This window comes from Spermophilus citellus (assembly GCF_964194105.1).
Source record: "Spermophilus citellus genome assembly, chromosome: 1".
NCBI lineage: Eukaryota > Metazoa > Chordata > Mammalia > Rodentia > Sciuridae > Spermophilus > Spermophilus citellus.
The window spans coordinates 90,884,972-90,907,850 of NC_138182.1; the positions used below are offsets into that span (position 1 = coordinate 90,884,972).

Here is a 22,879-nt window from a genome sequence, read left to right on the forward strand (position 1 = left end):
ATAGACTTATTTATGCATATATTCACATATATAAATCTTGTTACTTAATTTACTATTGACTTTTTTATGTAGCCCATTTGGGATTTTATAGCACACTGAATATTATGTAATTGTTTTATGTGTTTGTGTAGTTTCCTAGACAATATTGCCCATCTACCAATTTATTTATTACTAGACAAAATGTATTTACTACCTATTATGAATGTTTCTTATTGCTGGGATTATTATAAGTTTGATATATAGACCTTCCTCATGAAGGTTACATAGGAGAGGTCATTAATAAAGCAATCAGACAAGTATCTATTGACAAAATGTGTTGAAATTAAATAAGAAAACCCATAGGAGGACTTTAGAACATGCAATTGGGAACTAACCTAAATATAGATAAAAAACTAATATTGGACTGGATTGTGAAGGATTATTACCACTTAAGTTGGCAAAAGAGGTGAGCAATGAAAGACTATTGGAGAATAAGCAATGTATTATTTAAGACCTGGGGTAGGCAGGAGTGCAGCTAATTAGAAAAACTTAAAGAAGAGTCCTTGACTGGAGCAAAATGAGCAAGAAAAAAATGATCTGAGATGAGTGAGGATGAGGATATTGACAGGGAGAAAATCAGTCATTTGTTATATACTTATTGGTCATATCAGTGGGTTTTTTTGTTCTGTTTTTTCTTTATCCTTTAAAAGCAAAGCATTTTAATCTGGAACAAAACATGATCAGTTTGTATTTTAGATAACTTTATTCTGGATAATGGGTTAGAAGGGAGCAAGAGTGGTGTTGGAGAGCAAAGGTAGTAGACTGATGGCTGGGTCCATGGTAGACCTCATAATGAATGGGGTTAGAATGATGATGATTGAGATGGAGAAAGTTGATGGGTTGGAGGAATATTTAGGAAAAAATGAAGTGATTCATAAATTATTTGAATGAAAAGCAAAGGAAATAGATATATCAAAGGAAGATTCCTTAGTATTTGGCCTGAAGTGTCAGACTAATTAGTGCAATTTTGCATATGTGGAGTTAGAGATTCCTTTGTGATAATTAAGTGTTGGTGGAAGACTTGTAGAGGGTTGGTATTTAGGAAACAGTTCTAGGTGGGGGACAAATGTGTGTGGATTGGAACAACCAAAGAGGAAATGTAGATTTGGTAGAGAATAAGAGCAAATCTTGAAAAGATCAAATGTTTGAAGGCTGAGTTGAAGATAAAGAGCTGGAATACAAAATTAAAGACAGGATCAAAAAGAGGATGGCCATTTTATATTGGATTTAACAACATCTTGGTCAGTGGTGAACTTATTGATTTATTTCGATGTAGTGACAGAAAGGACATTGAAATTAGTTGATAGAGTAAATAGAAAATGAAAAAATAAAACAATGAATATGAATATAAATTTGAGAAAGAAATGAACCTGTTGCAAAGAAGGGAACATATGCATGTGCGTATTTTAGATACTGTATAAGTTCTTATAAATGAGCAAACACAGTTATTCATATAATCGCCTTCCAATAATTAATAGAATATTAGAGAAATGACTATCATTGTGTTCTTGCTATTAATTAGGCTTTTTATTTCTCTTTAATTGTTTTATGAGATGAGTGATATCACTCTAATTTTTTGTATGAGAAAATGGAGATTTAGTAAGCTTATGTAGTTACTTAGTTTTGGAAAAGGAATATGAACTAAATATATCTTCATAATCTGTTCTCTCTTCTAATATGTTAATTTATTTGCCAACAAAGCATTTTTTCCCCATAGCTGGAGAAGATTCTAGGAACATGTTTCTTGGACCAAATTTCTCTGTCCTAATAAACTATTCATAAAGGTCTACTGGATCAGAGATTCTCAATCTCAGCTAAACAACTATTGCTCTGGAATACTTTTCAAAAAGTTAGATGCCTTCCCATTATGCAGAGAGTATCTGAGAGAGACTGAAAATGGGTGTGTTAAAAAAATGTCCTTGGTTATTCTAATATATTTGTAAAATTGACAAAAACAACATCAGATTATTACTGTCATTAATTAATAAAAACCCACAGGCCTAAATTATAAACATGTTTATTCTGGTGATTTCTCACTAGTTTCAACTCTGAATAGACACATTTTTTTGAGAAATAGTAGAGCCCACATCGGCTGGACAGAGACAGGTGAACACATCAGGTAGTGACAACTATGAATCAGGATGACAATAAACACTTCATGAATTCCAGGGGTTTCTCTGTAGAACATCCTAATGCAGTAGGAACATGTCTTCTCATCCTCTAGGTATGATGCATCTCCAGGAAGCTGCTTATAGAGATATTCCTGTCACCCGAGGAAAAGAGAAAAGACCCACTCCAACCAGAAACAGAGTCTGCTGGCTTGGGGACCTATTTCCCTTTTCTTCAACTTACATGTGTGGACTTCAAGAGGAACCCAATGCAAACATGCCCTCTGAATGTAGATTTACACTTCGTCTTCTGATTGGGGGAAATAAAACACTTTTGTGGCATTTAGCCTGAAAATTTGTATATTTGTGTGTTCCTCCTCACGAGATAAAAGTAAAGGCAACCTAAAATAAACCCCAATATCACGACAAAATATTTTCAACCTTAGCTCAGAATTCATTGACCATGAAGGGATTATGTAGGCAAAAATGATTTTCCATTTTCATTTGTCAATGTTTGTCATACTGCTATGCACTGCAGTGACTACTTTGGAAGTAGAAGCTACAGTTTTTACTTTTCAAAAGATCAAACACACTGATCTCATAACATATCAACCACTGTCAAAAAATGGTACCTGAAATTAATTGTGGTCATTCTTCTTTAAAATTTCAGTAAGTTTGAGTGTAACCTATGGTGAGTTTGTTGAGAAGATGGCGCTTATATAATTCATTTTTAATATAAATAGCTTTGATTTCTTTCATCTTTATTAGGCTCTTCATACGCTGTGCAGGTACTTTTCAAAATAGCTTCTAGTCAATTTCAAGAGAATTCTTTATGTTCTTAGGGACGTATCAAAATAATACTCATTTCTTTTTTTTCATTATGAATTGGATTCCATGTATTATAAATAGCAGGACAATGAATCCTGTATCTGGAGGTGGGGAATTTCAGAAAAGCTGCCTCCTATATATTTATATTTCCCATTCAACTTTAAATTTCTAGCCCTGCCAAAGTTATAAGAGTTGAATGCATATGAAAAATAGTAGTATTAAATGCTTACAATTACCATAGTTTGGGGAAACAACTAAAAATGATTATATTTTACTTATAATTAACCTTCAAAAATTTCAAAAATGAAATTAACTTAAAGATATTTTTCTGCGTTTGAATTGTCAATGGTAAAAGAGGCTATGAATAAAAGCCTATAGCAGGCTAGGGATGTAGCAATGATAAAGTGCTTGTCTAGCATGACTGAGGACCTGGATTCAATTTCTGGTACCATAAAACCCAAATCAATAACAATGAAAAACTACTATTTTTTATCTTTATTTTTTATCTTTATTTTTTATTTTTATTTTTTAAAGAGAGTGAGAGAGGAGAGAGAGAGACAGAGAGAGAGAGAGAGAGAGAGAGAGAGAGAGAGAGAGAGAGTGTTATTTTTTAGTTCTCGGTGGACACAACATCTTTGTTGGTATGTGGTGCTGAGGATCGAACCCGGGCCGCATGCATGCCAGGCGAGCGCGCTACCGCTTGAGCCACATCTCCAGCCCCTATTTTTTATCTTTAGAAATAAAAATATTTGAAAATTAAAAAAAATTGAAATTATATGCTGTGTTTCTTCTTCCTTTCTCTTCCTCTGGGCATTTTTTTTCATTGACTTGCTTTTGCACCTTATGAAGAGGAATTCTTTCTTTCTTTCTTTTTAAACAATATAAGTTTATTGTTATAGTTCTGGGAGCTAGAAAATCCAAGGTCAGTGTGCCAGCAGATAAGGGGTCTGGTAAGGGCCTGCTTTTTGGATCATAAAGGTAACTTCTGTGTCGCGACCCCCTTGCCCGCAAGGAAGACGCAACACCGGGAATCTTCTTCCAGTCGTTTATTCAGGTTCTCGAGATCTCTTCCACTCTACTCTCTTCTTCATCCTCCTCTTCTTCATCTTCCTCATCTTCATCTTCCTACCCGAATGCTCCTACCAGCCTTAATAAAGCATCTCAAGCCCCAATGCGAAGCTGCCACGTGGAGCTTTCTCATAGGGTGTTAGAAAACCACGCACCAACTCTCCCAATTAAGGAGTTGTTTGTCACAAACCACAGTCGAGCCAGCGCCATCTTGTAATGGCGACCGCAGTCCGCAGAAACGGCTCACTACAGTTCCCCCTTTTGTTTTCTAAAAACAATACAGGCGAGAGTAGAGGTCCTATCCCACTGTGCAGAAGTGGCTGCATAGTATGGCTCAGCCCCAAGGAGGGCCCTTCCCCAGATCTGAGACCATATCAGCCGACGCTTTTCTCGTGGGACGGGGCATGGACGCGTCTAACCCGCATGCAATAGGACATGCTCTCCTTGAGGTCCACTTCAAGGATCACTCAAGTGCAGTGCCTTGCCTCGCATCCTGTATCGTGACGATGGTGGACGAAGGGGGATAGCTGAGGCTGAACTGTGGCTGTATAGAAATATAATGACAAACAAGTTGGTAACACCCTAAAAGAAAGGCACGGGTAATCTGTGCAAGCCAGACTTGAGGTGAAATGCCATTACTCATACTAAGCCTTCAACCAGGAACCTTATCAGACCCAAACAGGTCAGGACGTTCCCACATGACCGTTGTTGGCTGAATATGAAAACAGACACCACAAATCTTTCAAGGCCTTGTGAGCTCCTTCAAGGTCTTGTGAGCTGGCCTCTTTGACATGCACAAAAATCAGGGCTGGATCCAAGCCCTGGGGGCCGGGGGGAATCCGTGCCAGCAGTTCCCCCCCTTTTGTTTGTTGCACGTCAAAGGGAATCAAGTAGCCCCTGTCTTAGGTCGTTCACTGCCCTTACACTGCTTACCCGTCTTTGGGGAGGCCCCATTCCCCTGTCTTAGGTTGCAGTGCAAGCGTGAAAGTTGCCCGTCTCTGGGTACTACAAGATTAGCTTGTTGTTGCCAAGGCGTTCAGTGGTATCTATTCAGCCAGTCATTATTGGGTCTTTAATTGGTTCCGGTTCAACAAGGCATAGAGTAAAAATAAAGAAGAAAAAGGGGGCAAAAGGAGGAAGGCATGAAGCAGGGATCATTGTAGAAAAATCATCTTCGAATTGGTCGGAGACAAACTTCAGCAAGATCATCCTTGGTCTGCAGGCGTTGATAATGGATCTGTATTGGCTTAGAAGTCAGAATGTTAATTTGGTCTTTAATAAATTGTGTCATTCTCTTACCTAGGCAGGGGCCTACAGCAGCTATAAGGAGGAGACCGAAAAGCGGTCCCATTACAGTGGATATCAAAGGAGTTAACCATGGGGTATTTTTAAACCACTGTTCAAACCATCCTTGTTGTGCTTCAAACTCCTTTTGTCTTTTAGCCAATCTTTCCGTGACCCTTTCCATAGTTTCACGGATTACCCCAGTATGATCTGCATAAAAACAACACTGTTCCTTTAAGGCTACACATAGTCCTCCTTCCCTTAGGAATAATAAATCTAGTCCCCTCCTATTTTGTAACACAACTTCTGAGAGGGAGGTGAGGGACTTTTCCAAAGCAGTAATTGACTTGGCCATGGCTGTTAAATCTTATAGCTGGGTAGAGAATAACATTTAAGATCTACAGTGGTATTAGAGGATAATTTAGACAGTATTGCTACCCCTTCATAATAGGGCGGCCTGGAGGTCAAGCATAGCCAGCAATCTTGGGTCCTGTTAGGACTAGTGGCATTGAGAGCGAAAAAGGCTCCTTGGATCAAATCAAAAAGACGATCTCCAGTTCCAGGGTGTATGGGCCCAGGGGCACAATCAAAGGTTTGATAGCCCACAGTTATTGTTTGACCGCTGGGGGAAGATATTACTGCTGGGGCTATAGGCTGTTTGGGTCCAGATGGGGCCTTTTGATCTCCGAGCACCTGATTGGGTCCTATTAAACTTCCAGTAGGCTGTTCTGTGGTCAATTTAAGCCGAAAAAGCAGGCCAGGATTGTACTGTCCGGGGGTGTAAATACGCAGCCCCCAGAGATATCCTTAAGTCCAATCTGGCTGCTGTTTTCCATTGGAAGTAAACTGAATAGTAATATCTGATTCTCCCTCTATTGTTTGCCAGAAGTGGGTAACATCAGTTTGCCAGACATCATTGGTGTGCAAGCCTCCAGGACCAACACTTAGACTAGGGGAAAGAATGAATGGAGCACACACTGGGCACAAGGAAACAATTTGTAAAGCCTGATCACGTGAGCACCCCGTACGGAAGCGTAAGGATTGTGCATTTAGATGGAATTTAGCATGGAGCTAAAGAGCTGATCCGTTTGTAATTGTTCCATGATAGTAAATTGTCTGCCAATATAAGGGGTTGCCTCAATAACTGAGGCTAAATTAGCAACATAGAGACTATCAGTATACACATCAAGTGGGATGGAATTGTATAGTTTAAGGGCCATAATTAGAGCCTCAACTTCTGATATTTGGGCAGACAGTCTAGGAACAGGGTGTCGAATTACTTGAGATCCATCAAAAACAACAGCAAACCCCCCTCTTGCTCCGTCTGTATAAACAGTCTGAGCTCCCGGGATAGATTCCCCTTTAATAATTTTAGGAGAAATAATAGGACATTTTTTGAGGTCTTCTAGAAGTTTATGTCGGGGAGAGTGATTATCAATTTGACCTTTGAAATTACAAGGGAAGAGACACCAAAGATCATGTTCTTGTTGGAAATTTAAAATCATATCCTGGGTATAAGGTTGAATGAGAATGTCAAAAGTCTTTCCAAACAGTGCATCACCCAAATATTTGGCCTTCCAGATCAGATTCATCACCAGTTCATAAAAGGGAGTTATTACCCGAGAGTTAGAAGCAGGTAAATGGACCCAATAGATGGGACCTATTTGTCAAAACACTGTAGTAGGAGTTAATTTTGATGGCAGGATTATAAATGATAGGGGCATAGAATAGTTTATCTGGGTAACCTGCATGTCTTGTAGGGCCTTCTCTATCAGTCTTAATGATTGTAGAGCCTCAGGTGTGGGATTCCTGGCTGAGCTGGGGGAAGGGTCTCCTTGGAGGAGATCATACAGAGGTTTAAGTTCCTGTAAAGAGAGGAGTTGGCACTGTTGTCAAAGTCATAAACATACCTCTTAAGAGAGGGGGAAAGGGAGAAACCTTTAGCAACTTGACGTTTCTCCCAAGAATGATCCTGACAAGGCGTAAATGTTGGGGGGAAACCAAGATTAGGGGTACAGTAAGGAGAGGCCTTAAAATGAGTGGCATTATAAAGACTATTAGAAGAAGGAGGCACTGGGATTAGTACTTCGGAGATAATAGCCAAGGTAGTTATGTTTAAAGCAGAGCTATTTACGGGGGTTCCTGAGCCTGATTGTTCCCCTGAGGCTACTTAGCTCAATACAGCACTGAGAATGCTCCCTGAGACCTGACTGGACCGCAATGGGTCCTTCCAGTTAATCAAATTCTTGGTCTTAAGGCTAATACAATGAGCGTTCCCGAAGCCAAAACAAGAAACTCCTGTGAAATTAACTTGAGATTGATTAAAAATGCTTTCCACCTGAGTTAGTGTGAAGGCCGCATCCACTCCATAAGTGCGCACAGACTCCGCCAGGGTCTTCAATTTATCATCTTATGAGTTTAACATAGAAACCTGTGGAATCAAATTTTGTCTGAAAAAGATATCTTCCGTTAGCATTTACAGGTAGGCATTTTTTAAAAATACAGTTTCTGAGTAGCTCCGGTAGAAATCTGAAACGCAGCAGTACAGGTTAGTGGCTGGAAGGTGGGACTAGAAGTCCTGTCTGAGTGACTGTGGAAGAACCAATCGGTAGCCCCCAAGAGTGTGGGAGGTGGGACCAGGAAGCCGCTCTTCCGCCAGGCAGCCCATGGTTACCATGGTGATGCAAGCAACACGGAGTCCGTCGCTCACCCTCAGGGCAAAAGTTCCCCAAGATTTCCTAGCCGACCGCACCTTGCCTGATTTTGTTTGCATTTTTCCCCGCCTGGCCAAGCTCTTACTGCGGCAGCAGCCTGCTCTGTTTCTGGACCATCCCCGCACACTCCGGCTTCCGGGCCGGGGCGGGCTCCTGTTCCCTTTTCCCGGCTGCAGTGGGCGTCCCTGGGCATAGATCCCAGGGTCATAATTAATCTGCTGCTGCGGCACCCATGGCACAGCAACAGAAGGAACACAGAAAACGAAAGACACAGACGACAAAAAAAGAACACAGAAAACAAAAGTGAAAGTACACATAGCAGCTGCAATAAAATATGAGGCCTACGGGGTCCCGCTCTCGGGGACGAGGAGTCCGCTCCGCTCAGGGACGAGGGGTCCGCTCAGGGACGAGGGGTCCGCTCAGGGACGAGGGGTCCGCTCACGGACGAGGGGTCCGCTCAGGGACGAGGGGTCCGCTCACGGACGAGGGGTCCGCTCAGGGACGAGGGGTCCGCTCACGGACGAGGGGTCCACTCACGGACGAGGGGTCCACTCAGGGACGAGGGGTGCACCACTCCTGACGACTGAAAGTTCTGATTTTCCCGGGTCTCGGCACCATTTGTCGCGACCCCCTTGCCCGCAAGGAAGACGCAACACCGGGAATCTTCTTCCAGTCGTTTATTCAGGTTCTCGAGATCTCTTCCACTCTACTCTCTTCTTCATCCTCCTCTTCTTCATCTTCCTCATCTTCATCTTCCTACCCGAATGCTCCTACCAGCCTTAATAAAGCATCTCAAGCCCCAATGCGAAGCTGCCACGTGGAGCTTTCTCATAGGGTGTTAGAAAACCACGCACCAACTCTCCCAATTAAGGAGTTGTTTGTCACAAACCACAGTCGAGCCAGCGCCATCTTGTAATGGCGACCGCAGTCCGCAGAAACGGCTCACTACACTTCTGTCTGGGTCTTCATATGGCAAAGGAGGTAAACAAGTTCCTTAAGGTCTAGAGAAAACGAGTCCCATTCATGAGCACTCATCCCTTATGACTTAGTCACCTCCCCAAAGCCCCAACTCTTAAAGCATCATTGCCTTGGAGGTTAGGAATTCAGTCTGAGTATGAATTTTGAAAGGCCATAAATATTAAGGACATTACAATAAGATGTTTACACTAGTAACCTCAGAAGAATTTGCTGCCAATGGGCACTCCCACCAAGAGGGATGAGAGTTTGTATTTTCAATATTCTGGCCAATATTTAGTAATGTTAGGCATTTTATTTTTGCTAATATAATAGATATGAAATAATATCCCGTTGAAGCATTAATTTATGGTTCTATGATAACTAGTAACCATGAGGATCTTTTTGGATAATTTGGCAAATTTTGGCTAATGTGTCTAATTTGCCACTTTGATTTTCTCTTCTGGGAATTGCATGTGTATAGACCTTGACCCATTCTTTGATTTCCTGTTTTGTCTTTTTATACTTATTTATATGACTTCTTATAATGTGGGCATTATAAAATTATGACCAAGGTAAAGCTAATTAACATCTCTATCACCTCACAGTATGATTTTGCGCTCTCTCTCTCTCTCTCTCTCTCTCTCTCTCTCTCTCTCTCTGTGTGTGTGTGTGTCTAGTGGGAACACTTAATTGGGTTATTTGTTTTTCTGCTGTTGAGTTGTAAGAGTTCTTTTTAAATTTTGGACATTAGCAACCCCTTAACAGATATGTGCTTTCAATTTCATTTGTTCTTTGCTGTATAGAAGCTTATTAATTTGAAATAATCCCATTTATTATTATTATTATTCAGGTTGTATTATGTTCAGGTTAGCTTCAGCTTTTGGATATTATCCATAAAAGAAAAAATAATTACGAAATGAACAAAACATTATCCAGGCTAATGTTGGGAAGTTTCCCCCGTAGGCTCTCAACTAGGAGATCCATGGTTTCAGGTTCTGGCCAGATGCTTGTTTTATAATACTGAACTTCTCAGCCTCTAGGACCATAAGGCAAAAAAAATTTCTGTTCAGTATGAATTACCCAGTATCTATTATTGCAGTACACAATTAAGATAGCATCTCTTCTAGGCTATCCAATTTGTGATTATTGTTCATAGTAGTCTCCTAGGATCCTTTGTATGATTGTGGTGTCAGTTGTAATTTCCCCTCCTTTTTTTATAATTTTATTTGTCCTATTTTTCTTAAAGGTTTGCCAATTTTATCTTTTCAAAAACAAATTCAGTTTTATGTATTTTCTGTTTTTTCTAGCCTCTTTCATTATATCTGCTCTGTTTACTTCCTTTTCTGCTGCTAAATTTTTGTTTAATTTATTCTTTTCTCTCCTGCCTTGATGTGTCAAGTTGTATTGTTTATTTGAGATTTTTTTCTTGTGTGGACATTTATCACTATAAACATTCCTTTTAGAACTGTTTTTCCCCCCTGAGTCTCATAAATTGTGGTATGTTTTATTTTTATTTTCATTTGATTGTTTTTACTTTCCCTTTTCATTTATTCTTTTTCTTATTGGTGTTTTAGCAAGATGTTCCTCATATTTGTGAATTTTCTAGTTTTTGTTCTGTTATTGATTCCTACTTCTTACCACATGACTGGAAAAGATACTTTACATGATTTCAATCTTAAATTTGTTAATATTTGTTTTGGTCTCTCATGGAGACTGTCTGGGTGCTTGAAAAGGAGAGATGTTCTGTTGCTATTGATTGGAATGTAATACGTACGTCTTTTGGTCCATTTGGTCTGTGGTGTTATTCAGGTCTACTGGTTCCTTATTGACTTTCTATCTAGATGATATATCCATTGTTGAAAGTGGAGTTTTGAAGTCTCTTGCTATTACTTTCTGTGTACTAATGTTTATTTTTTCATTCTTTCGCTTTATATATTCAGGTATTCCTAAGCTTAGTGCATATATTTACAATTTTTTTATCCTTTTAATGAATTGCCCTTTTATAATTATGTGATGACCTTCTCTGTCTCTAGTGACAGTTTTGACTTAGTCTGTTTGGACTGATGCAACTGTAGCCACCCCTACTCTTAAATTTATTATTTGTATTGAATATATATTTTTTTAAAATCATCACTTTCAGTCTGTGTATGTTCTTAAAGCCAAAATAGGTCTCTTGTAAGCAGTGTACTTTTGAATCTTATTTTTTTTATCCACTTAGTCACTTTGTCTCTGGACTGGAGAATTGATCCAGTTTACATTTCAAGTCATCATTGATAACGACTTATTCTTGAAATAGTTTGATTTGTTTTTTGGCTGTGATGTACAGCCTTCATTTCCTCCTCTCTTACTGTCCTTCTCTGTGGTTGGATGGTCTTTGTAGTGGGAGGCTTTACTTACTTTCTTTTCCTCTTTTGAGTATGTATTGCAAGTTATATTTTTGTAATTACGATAAAACTTACATAAAATATCTTGTGGTTGGTATTTTATTTTAAGCTAGTAACTACTTACCTTCGGTATCATTAAATTTCTGTGTTGTAACTTCTCCTGCCCCATCATTTTATGTCATTCACATTATCATGTCCATCTTTTATTTATTGCACCTCCATTAACAACTTATTATAGCCATTGTTATTTTTGATACTTTTGTCTTATAACATTTGTACTTCAGTTAAAAGTGACCCTCCTTGCATGTTTACAGTATTAGAAAATTATAAAATTGACTGTATATTTGCCACTGCTAGTTTATTTTATATTCTTGTATATATTTTCATGTTGTTAGTGTCCTTTTATTTCAACTTGAAGAACTGCCTTGAGTATTTATTGTAAGGTAGGTCTCCTGGTGATCAATTTTATTGGTTTTTCTTTGTCTGGGGAACTCTGTCTCTCCTGCACTTTCAAGGGTAGCCTTTTTATAATATTCTTGGTGTTTTTGTTTTTTACTAACCATTTTGAATATGCAATCCCCTGTCTGTTAAATTTTTTATTGGTGCATTATAGTTGTACATAATAGTGGAGTTCATTTTGACATAATCATACCTGCATACAATATAATTTACTTCATTTAATTACCTAGTTTTTTCCCCTTCCCTCTCTTCCTCTTTCTCCCTGATCCTCTTTCTCTACTGGCCTTCTTTGTATTTTTTTTTAAATTGGTGAATTATAGATATACATAAAAGTGGAATTAATTATAATATGTTCATATATGCACGTAACAGATTGGCACCTTTCTCTCTTTTGGACAGCAAGGTGTTTACTGAGAAATTATATGATAGGCTTGTAGAGTTTTCTTCTTATTTTATCAGTCATTTTTCTATTGCTGCTTTCAAAATTGTGTCTTCAACTTCTGAGAATTGTATTATAATGTTTTAATTAAGTTTTTAAAATTTTAATCTGGGACTTTATGGGCTTCATGAATGTTTATTTTTCTCTCATATTTGGGAATTTTTCTGTTAACATTTATTTGAATAAGTTTCTGAAAACTTTCTCTTTCTCTGATATTTCTAAATTTTTTTTAATACATGCTTGGTTTCCTCAGTATAGTGTCCTAAGTTCTATAGTCTTCCTCCACTCTTTTTCTTTTAATCTTTTTGTTCCTCTAACTGGGAATATCAAATATTAGTCTTTGACCTTGCTCATTTTTTTCTTCTTCAGGTCTGTTATTAAAGATTCTGTTGAATTTTTTTTTCTTCCTTGAATCATTGTGTTTTTTAGCTTCATAATTTCTGTTTGGTGCCTTTTTTATGTTTTTTTTTCTTATTTTGCTCACAAATTGATTTTCTGAATTATGTTTGTTGCCTGTCTCTGTTTATAAAAATGAATATATATATATAAATATATATATATATATATATATATATATATAATTATTGTATTGTCAGTGTTCTTAAGAGGAACAGAAACAACAGGAAGTATGATTATAAAAAGGGGATTCATTAGATTGGCCTATGTGACCAGAAGGTGGATATTCCACAATGGCCATCTGCGGACTGCAGGCTGGAAAGCTGGAGGAACCAGTAGCTACATAGTCCATGAGGCTGAGGCCTCAGAACAAGAGAGATCAATGGTGCTACCCTAGTCCGAAACCAAAGGCTTCTGGAAACTCTCTGGGGGAACCACTGGCAGTATCTGCTTTGGAAAAATGAGGAAGTGAGAGTCTGATATCCTCAGGCAATCACAGCAACCATCAAGAACCCCTCCAAGAAGAATTGAGTTTGCATCTGCTGCTGCTGCTTTGTGCTTCCAACTTGTATTTCATCCAAGTCACCATCCTATTGGACAGTGCTGCCCATGCTTAGGGAGGGTCTGCACTTCAGTTTGCTATCCCACCTGCCAATCATTCCTAGATACACCCACAGTGACACACCCAGAAGCCTCTTAATCATTGGCATCTCTTAATCCAACAAATTGACAACTCAAATTAACCAATACAATTATACTTATGAAATTAACTAGTATTAGAAATAGTAAATCAAAATATAATTAAAATAAAAGTTATAATTTTATACCCATAAAGTTGACAAAAACATACAAGCATCTGATCATCAACAAAGAATGTGGAGGAATGGAGGTTTTCATGATATTATTATAAATTTTATAGTTACTTTGCAGAGGAATTCAGCAATATGAGAAAGTAAAGTCTGGCATATTATTCTTTGACTTAGTGATTTCATTTATAAGTAATTCTCCTAGGTTTCTCTAGGACAGACATCTTTGAGAATATTAACTGAAGTTTCCTATGTCATGATTTAAACACAAAAACAACTTAAATACCTCTCAGCAGAAAATGGGTAGATACATAATGGCATAAGTTAAAATGTTATTTAGGAATATATGAATTATAGTCACACATATGAATAGATAAATATCTGCATGTTTTGAATAAAATGTAAATTGAACAATAGGTCCTACATTATTTATGTGAAATTTAAAACATGGAAAGCTAATCTGCATATTATTCATGGGTATTTTATATGTATACAAAGATAAAATTAATAAAAAATTAGTAAAGGTATATCCTGATTTTAGGAATGCTATCTCCTATAGGAAAAAAAAAAAGAAGAGAAAAATGTTTCAGAAAGGGCAAAAAGTAAGGCTTTGGCTCTCTAGTAACATTCTAGTTTTTCACACAAAAAATTTATCCGACAAAGTGGGGGAATGTTAAATATTTTAAGTCTGGGTGATGGACATAACAATACTCATTATATTTTGTAACTTTCTATATGGTTAAAATATTTCTTAATATGTATTGCTAAGAGCCACAGCCAAGTAATATGATGCATGGCACCTTTGGTTGTAAGGTGATGCCAGCTAGCCATTGAGATGATATGATTATGTTAAGATTTGCATTCATATGGATATTGGACTCCTGCTGTTCACCTCAGCCTGCTATGGGACTCCTGGAGAGTTCCCATTGGTTGGGGAAGTACAGTAGGAGGGAATTCCGGGGCAGGAAGTTGTTCTGGGGTTCCGGTAGAACACAACCGCTTGGGTGGACCAGTTTCTTCCCGGATGTGTACGGGGTATTGGCGGCATTTTCAAAAATAAAGTTTTGTTCCTGCTTGAGTGGCTCGTGATTCTGTGCCCAGCCAGACTGCGGCAATGTATCATAAGGGAAAAAGTTAAATAGTACTATTAAAACCTTCTATATTAAAAGGAAATTGTTTTTATTAAAGATAGTATAAAATTTTTAAGTAAATGAGAATATGTTATATCTTTCACTCATTTTAATAATTTCAATGAGAAAATTAAACTTGAAACTAGTAAAATTCTACAAAGCAATTTTTTTAAAAAAATTCAATCTGCAATAGTAGAAAGATAAGTCTCCATTATACATGTGAATTTTAGAAGTGTCATCTGTGATTCCTAGTTCCCTCACTTAATGTTGCATGGTAAGCAAGATGAAAAAAATGAAGCCCTCAGTGAGCAAGTGTAGGGACACAGGAGTTAACTTTAAATAAAGGGATATACATTTTGTTGGCTATGAAGATAATAGATGCTCTTTACTACATACTTTGTTTATCTTTGCTTTGCATTCTTTAGATAGTACCTTTCCACTGCTAATATGTTTTCTTTCCCCCCTCATCTTTCTTAGAATGTTGTCATTTCAAAAATCTGTGGCAGCTAAACTTCTTTTTTTTTTAACTTTTCACTTTTTATAAGACTTGTTTGTGACAATACAGTTTCTGACAATAATCTGTCATATATATCCAAACATTGTATATAATTTATCAGGATTTCATTTTGCTTTTAGATTATATATGCTTTGTTTCCTCCTAAATGACAGGCAAGATTGTATTAATATACCATAAAACAAGAAAGTAACACTGCGCATTATTTTTAAGATGTTTGGAAAACAAAATGAGAAAGGACATGTTAAGAATAAGACTTAGAAAAATTGTAGAAAGTATTAACAAGACATGGTATAACCCCAATTATAAACCAATTTTATATTAACATTTTTAATTTATTAAAACAGTACAAGATATAAAGTGGATATTCTGTGGATAAACTTTATTTTTTATCATTGGGAAAAGAATAATGACAATTTCAAATTTACTATATACAGGGTACTTATCCTTTCCAAAAATCTACTATCTAGATACTCTTTTAATACATAGTTTACAGACCAGGAAATGGAGGCCTAGTGAACCTAATTAATTTCACCAAGATTGAGGAAGTAGCTAGGAAGTAGTAAAAATGGGAGTTGGATTTGGCAATTTATTTTGGGACTCACATGTTTAGGAGATCATTTTAACTATTGTATTAAAGAAGAACAAGTCAACAATTACAACTAAGTTGCTGTAAGTTGACTTACCTTATTAAATTTTCTCATATATGGTAAAGTAAAAACATCCTAACTGATCAACATTCCCAATATGAGGCTTTATTTCCTTCCTTCCTGAAATATTACCTTAGCATGTAATCAATCAGTCTCTCATTTAAAATATCAATAACAAATATTTGAGTTTTTATAAGCATCCCACAATTAACATTTAATTGCTAGCAAATTATAAATGTGAAATATTACCTGTGATTCTAGGTTATAATATTTACCTATTAGAGGTATTTTTGTTTGGAAGAGTTGAGAAGCATTAATAAAAATGAAATCGTATGAATGTTTATTTCAAAACTTTTTTTGAGTGTAGTACTAGGAATGGAATCCAGGGCCTCACAGGTATGAGGTAAGTATTCTGTCACTGAGCTATAACCCTAGCTCCTATAGATGCTTAATAACAATGGCAGGCATAGTTCTGCAATTATTCCCTTCAATAATCTGCAAAGAGCTTACTTTTTCTAAGACTGAATATATTCCATATATTTATGTAACAGATTTCCTACTATTCTTCCATTGTTGCTCTATTCATTGCATAAAGGACTTATATCAATGCATTTTTTAAAACATCAACTATTAAGCACTGGATTTGAACTAATCGCAGTTCTATTTTCTAGTAATACAGGATGGGAACTCAGTGGTGAACAGAGACTAATGTTTGTCTGTGGAAGAATGCATTATTTTCTTCTATCTTTACCAATTCTCCAATGAAAACTAGTTCAATTAAGATATAAATTTTATGGAGACTTTAAGTTCCATTGCAAATGTTGGGCTTTTACTTGAATGTTGTAATTATTAGAATATCTATAGCAAGTGATTGCCTTGAAAGATAATATTAGAAATTTCCTGCTTGATCATTCTGATACAAAGAGTGCCATAATGCTGAGAGAAGAATGTAATTTAAAAAGAAATTAAAACACATCAACTCTTAAGTACAGGCAATAACTTCCTGAATACAACTCCTATAGCTCAGGAAATAATAGCAAAAATAAAAAATGGGATAGCATCAAATTAAAAAGCTTCTGTACAGCAAAGGAAACAGCAGAGTGAAGAGACAGTCTACACATTGGGAAAAAAAATCTTTGCCAACTGCACTTCTGACAGAGGATTAATGTCCAAAATATGTAAATAACAGCAACAAAAACAACCCACTCAATAAATGGGCATATGAACTGAACAGACACTTCTCAAAAGAAGGAATACAAATGGCCAACAATTATATGAAAAAATGTTTCACATCTTTATGCATCAGGGAAATGCCAATCAAAACTATACTGAGATTCCTTATGCCCCAATCTGAATGACTATCATAAAGGATACAAATAACAACAAATACTGGCAAGGATGTAGGGGGAAAAGAACACTTTTACATTGTTGGATGGGATGTAAATTAGTATAGCCAATATAGAAAGCAGTATGATGGTCCCTCAGAAAGCTGAAAATAAGGGGCTAGGGATATAGCTCAGTTGTTAGAGTGCTTGCCTTGAATGCATAATGCCCTGGGTTCAATCTCCAATACCTAAAAAAAAAAAAAAACTGAAAATATATAATATTTTCTTTATCTATTCATCTGTGGAATGGTTTCAAGGTTAGCTCCATAGCTACTGTAACATATGATTAAAAAGAACCAATAAAATAAAATATAAATATATAATAAAGAAAACAAAATAGAGCTATCATATGATCCATCCATATCATTCATTGGTATTTGGTATTTATCCACAAGAATTAAAGTCAGCATACGTTACAGATATGTGCATAAACATGTTTATTGTGGCACAATCCACAATAGCCAAGTTATGGAGTCAACCTAGGTATCACAAAAATAAGTGGATAAACAATATGGTGTAAAAACACAGAATGTAGTAATGTTCAGCCATAAGAACAACAAAATTATGTCATTTTTAGGAAAATGGATACAATCACGTCAAGCAAAATAATCCAGACTCAGAAAGACGAGTACCATATGTTTTCTGTCATATGTGGAAGGTAGGTGGGAAAAAAGAACATCATGAATCTAGAAGAGAGACTATTAGTGTAGGAAAATCAGGGTAGGGGGTTAGGAAGGGTAAGAGAAGGTGTTGGGGAATAAAGTTAATCATATTAGTTATCTGCATGTACAAATGTGCACAATGAAACCAACTATTCTCTATAATTAATATGCACTAATTAAAAAATTTAAAATTTGGAAGAACAATTCATACCATTTTTCTCCTACAATAAATTTAAGTTGGTATGGATCAGTTTTTCCTCATACTATCCCACTATACACAGCCTATAAATCCTGGAAATAAGTAAGGGACAACCAAAGAACTCTGAACATGGAAGGGAGAAAGTTAGCTGGTTTGGGATTCCCAGAATGCCCTTGTTGTTGAGGAACAACAGTGGAAGTGCATTAATATTATCTCACCCACCAGAAATATGCCACTGAGACCTACATTTCCTGATCCACAAACTCACTATGGGGCAGTCTAGGACAGCAAAAATAATGAAAACGTGATCTCTAAAACAAACAATTACACAGAGATTGAAAGCTGAATTTGCAGTTCATATATTATACACATTTTAAAATATGCACACATTGTATATAACAAGGAATGAATTATGTATACTTTGCTGAACAATTTTATATTCTCACTGCATAATAAGAAATGAACTGATAATATGGAAAATTTCCAATGAACTATGGTTTATGAGAAGTTCTATGAAACAAAGAAACAGCAACCTGGAATGTTATCTTTAGTTAGACTTAATGAAGACTCTAATTTCTCCTATGTAGATTTTCAGACTAATGAATTTTGATGCAATAAGCTTCTGTTATAGGGTCTGGGGTTGTGAGTCAGTGGTAGAGTGCTTGTGTAGCATGTGTGAGGCATGGGTTTGATTCTTAGCACCACATATAAATAAATAAAGTAAAGGTCCATTGACAACTAAAAAAATTTTTTTAAAGAATTTCTATTATATTCTATTATATTCATGTTAAATAATAGGCTCTTTTTAACTTAAAAAACCCTGTGATAACTTTAAATTTTAGTGTGTTTGATTTTAAGTTAAAATTCTTAACGTTAAAAAATTATTATTTTTATACTGTACTTATCACACATACATTAGATTTGTACTTTGTTTAATGCTTCTAATCTTGCATGAATTTTAATGAGACTTTTGAAGTTTATGATATCAAATTTGTCTAATGTTTAATTTCTCCATAAGAGATACAAGGATGCTTTAAAGATTTTGATAGCATTATTTTTGTTTTGTTAAGTAACCTTTTTTGAATTACTTTATCTTTTTCTTTTATTTTATAATTTTATAAAAATATATTTACTATTGAAAGTTATTGGGCTGGGGATGTGGCTCAAGTGGTAGCGCGCTCGCCTGGCATGCGTGCGGCCCGGGTTCGATCCTCAGCACCACATACCAACAAAGATGTTGTGTCCACCGAGAACTAAAAAATAAATATTAAAAAAATTCTCTCTCTCTCTCTCCTCTCTCACTCTCTCTTTAAAAAAAAGAAAGTTATTAATCCTATTATTTGGATTAAAAACTAAAAACATGAATTCAAAGTTTAGTTAAAATTTTTAAAGAGATAATTTTTAGAAGTAGTCTCATGGGCATAGAATTTCCTGCTGTCTTTGGTAGGAAAACTGTATTTTCCTTTCTGTGTCTGAAGACCTGTATTTGTAATAAAAAGCAACCAATTGCTGTAGAGACATGAAGAAATGCTGAAGGGACTGTATTGTGTTATTATGAATCATTATGATTAAAATAGAAAGCAGAGCACATTGGTGTGTGCCTATAATCCCAGCAGCTCAGGAGGCTGAGACAAGAGGATCATGAGTTCAAAGTCAGCCTCAGCAATGGCAAGGGTGCAAAGCAACTTAGTGAGACCCTGTCTCATTAAACTAAATTTAATTTAGAGACCCTGTTGGCCCCAGCTCCCACAAGGGAAGCAAGAGAGGCAGATAAAAGAAAGCACACCTGAAGCCATCCTATTTATTGACCCTGTCTCTAAATTAAATACAAAATAGGACTGGGGATGTGGTTCAGTAGTTGAGCAACCCTGAGTTCAATCCCGGGTACACACCCCTGCCAAAATATATGTGTGTGTGCGTGTGTGTGTGTGTGTGTGTGTGTGTGTGTGTGTGTAAATAGAGAGATGAACTTATATTGAACTTAGAATATGTTCCTAATACTTGTTCTGGCCTATTGCAGACACTGAATGTCAGGTGGAGAGGGCAGAGAATATGGGCCTTTTTTTGTCCTTTATATCAACACCCCAGTTTCCTCTGTTCTCTCTTTTAATTTGGTTAATGATGGATAAAGGGAAATTGTTATCTGAGATAATATAACCTTAACAACTGATTGAGGGTGTTGTTGGTTTATCTCTGTCTTAGAAAATGTTTATTTATATACTTGTATATATGGATGAATCTTTGTTGACCAGGGATTTGTTCCTAAATCAAATCCTACCCTGGAAAATCTGGAAGGGATTATTGAGTAAAATAAAACAAAGGAAAGTGACGCTCTACCTTTTCCTGTGGCTAGATTCTCTCTTCTTTGTGATTTTTTTTACTTCCTTTTAGAAGGGCATTTCTCAATAAACAGAGCATGCTGAGCATAATTTACCCTTTTCTTGATGACTCAAGCTCCTCATAATGAACATTGCTTAGTATACTCCACTGTATTAGAAAGATGCCCTTAAGAGCTATTAAAGTGTGCAATACTGTTTGCCCCAACCAGCTAACTACTCCCAGATGACCTAAATGTTCCAGACGTCGCCACTCCTCAGTACAATATACACTAAATAGAAAATACTTTCTGAGGACTGCAGGGAGATGTGTGGGGCTGGATCCAAACGTGATTGTTCCTACCTGTTCTTTGAAATAAAACCCCTTTTTAACTTTTACCTACCTCATGAAGCTCTGCTATTACATGGCAAATTTATTGGAGGGTATAAATGACCACTGCCAGGTGTTTTAGTTTGAATATGAGGTATCCTCAAAAAAAAAAAAAAAAAAAACATGACAATGCAGGGATATTCAGAGGTGAAATGACTGATCATAAAATATGTAACCTAATCAGTGGATCTATCCATTGGATGGATTAATAATTTGAAGAAACTTCTGTACTGGGAGGAGACTGTAAGCAGGTAAAGTGTGGCTGGAGGAATTTATGTCACTGAGGCCAAACCTTTGGGATGGATGTTTTGTTCCCAGCACCTTTCTCTCTCTCTCTCTGCTTCCATGAGTCTTGAGAAGCTTTCCTCTGTCACACCCTTCCACCATGACATTCTGCTTCCCCTCAGGCCCAGAGCAGTAGAGTCAGCTGACTATGGACTGAAACCTCTGAAATTTTGAGACCCAGATAAACTTTTCCTTATCAGTGTTGTTCTTGTCAGGTATCTCAGTCAGAGCTACAAAAAAACTGACTAATGCAACAGGAATACTAGGAAAATGGGAAATTAAATGCCAAATTTAACTGAATATGCAGTGAGCTAGATCTCCAAGAGGAGGTACATAGTGCTCATAATTTAAATAATGCTCTCAAGTCGATCTTCAAAACCCCACCCTAAAATTCTTAATCTCAATTGAAAAAAGTTATTCAAAGTATCATACACCCTGAATTATATTTACCACAAAATTCACCAGGGATTTCTTGGTTCCATGTTACAAATGGAAACCTTCTAGAAAAGTCTAAACATCTGTCACCTATTATTATGAAGTAGATTAATTGAATTTTTTCATTTTGATATCTTCTTAAGGGGCTAGAATTTTCTGATGACTGGAAAAGGCCAGAGGCAAAGTGCTTTAGTCAGCTTTTCTGCTGCTGTGACTAAATGACCCAAATGGCACAACTCTAGAGGACGAATGGTTTATTTAGGACTCATGGCTTCAGAGGTCTTAGTCCATAGAAGGCAGACTCCATTCCTTGGAGCTCAAGGTGAGGCTGAACATCATGGCAGAAGAGTATGACCAAGGGAAGCGGCTCACCTGTGTTCAGAAAGCAGAGACAGAAAGAGTCTATTCTCCAGACACAGAATACCCCAAAGCCACGCTCCCAGTTCCCACATCTTCCAGCTACACCCTACCACTTAAGTTACCACTCAGTTTATCCCTGTTACCATGACACATGACTAAATTAGTCAGGGTCACTCTGGTGAATTGAGTTGGCACTTAATAATCACACAGACACAGAAACCACCTTTTTCTTGGGAGTCCAGAGATGTTCCTCGGCACCAGCTCCCACAAGGGAAGCAAGAAAGGCAGACAAAAGAGAGTACACCTGAGACCATCCTATTTGTTGAAGAGAAACACATTTGAGAAAGTTCAACCCAAATAAGGCAAGGGATGGAGTTTCAGTGGGTTGCTTGGTGATGTCCTGTAGCAGTGGATTTGACTGACATCTTGGAAAGCCACACCCATCTCAGGTGCTGAGTGGGATTAAAGGCAGAGCTATGGAAAACAAATATGTCACACAGTCAAGATGGAGCAGCAGTGTCAGTCCAGTCCTCTCATGTGCTCAAATGCTCATAGCTCACACACACACAACCCATGGCTGGCTCACGACACCCTGTCAGGGAATTTATTCACTGATTAGGTTAAGACTCTTGCAAACCAATCATTTCTCCTCTGGACCTTCCTGCATTGTCTCACACATGAGATGAGAGAAGACACTTCACATCCAAATGATAATGCATAAAAAGATAATTTCGAAGGTGCAGAAGGTGCAAATACTTTTGGTGGGGGTGTATTTTAGGTGGGAGTGACACAGGGGGGAGACTTAACTTGGGTTTCATTAAAAGTTGCCATGATGTTATCAGGCACTTAATAAGTAGTAAAAATAGAAGAACAGGAAGGAGAAAACAAGCAGAAAAATGGCAAATAAAATCTCAATGAAGCTTTTAAATATTTGTTCAATTTTGGAAAGACATACTTCACTGTGCGTAATTCATTATATAAAATTTATACACATTGCAATTGAATGAGTGGATCACATTTGAATGTATTAAAATAATTTCTTCTTTAAAGAAACTACATATTTAATTTATT

General features: G+C 36.9%; 1 long non-coding RNA gene across 1 annotated transcript in view; it reads left to right on the forward strand.

Annotated features, from left to right (window-relative positions):
- The first annotated feature begins 5,699 nt into the window (after positions 1-5,699).
- Positions 5,700-22,879, forward strand: part of LOC308657371 — a 689,767-nt gene continuing 672,587 nt past the window's right edge. The window contains exon 1 of the long non-coding RNA XR_014023913.1: positions 5,700-5,893. This is a non-coding gene — a long non-coding RNA (uncharacterized lncRNA). The remainder of the gene's footprint in view (positions 5,894-22,879) is intronic.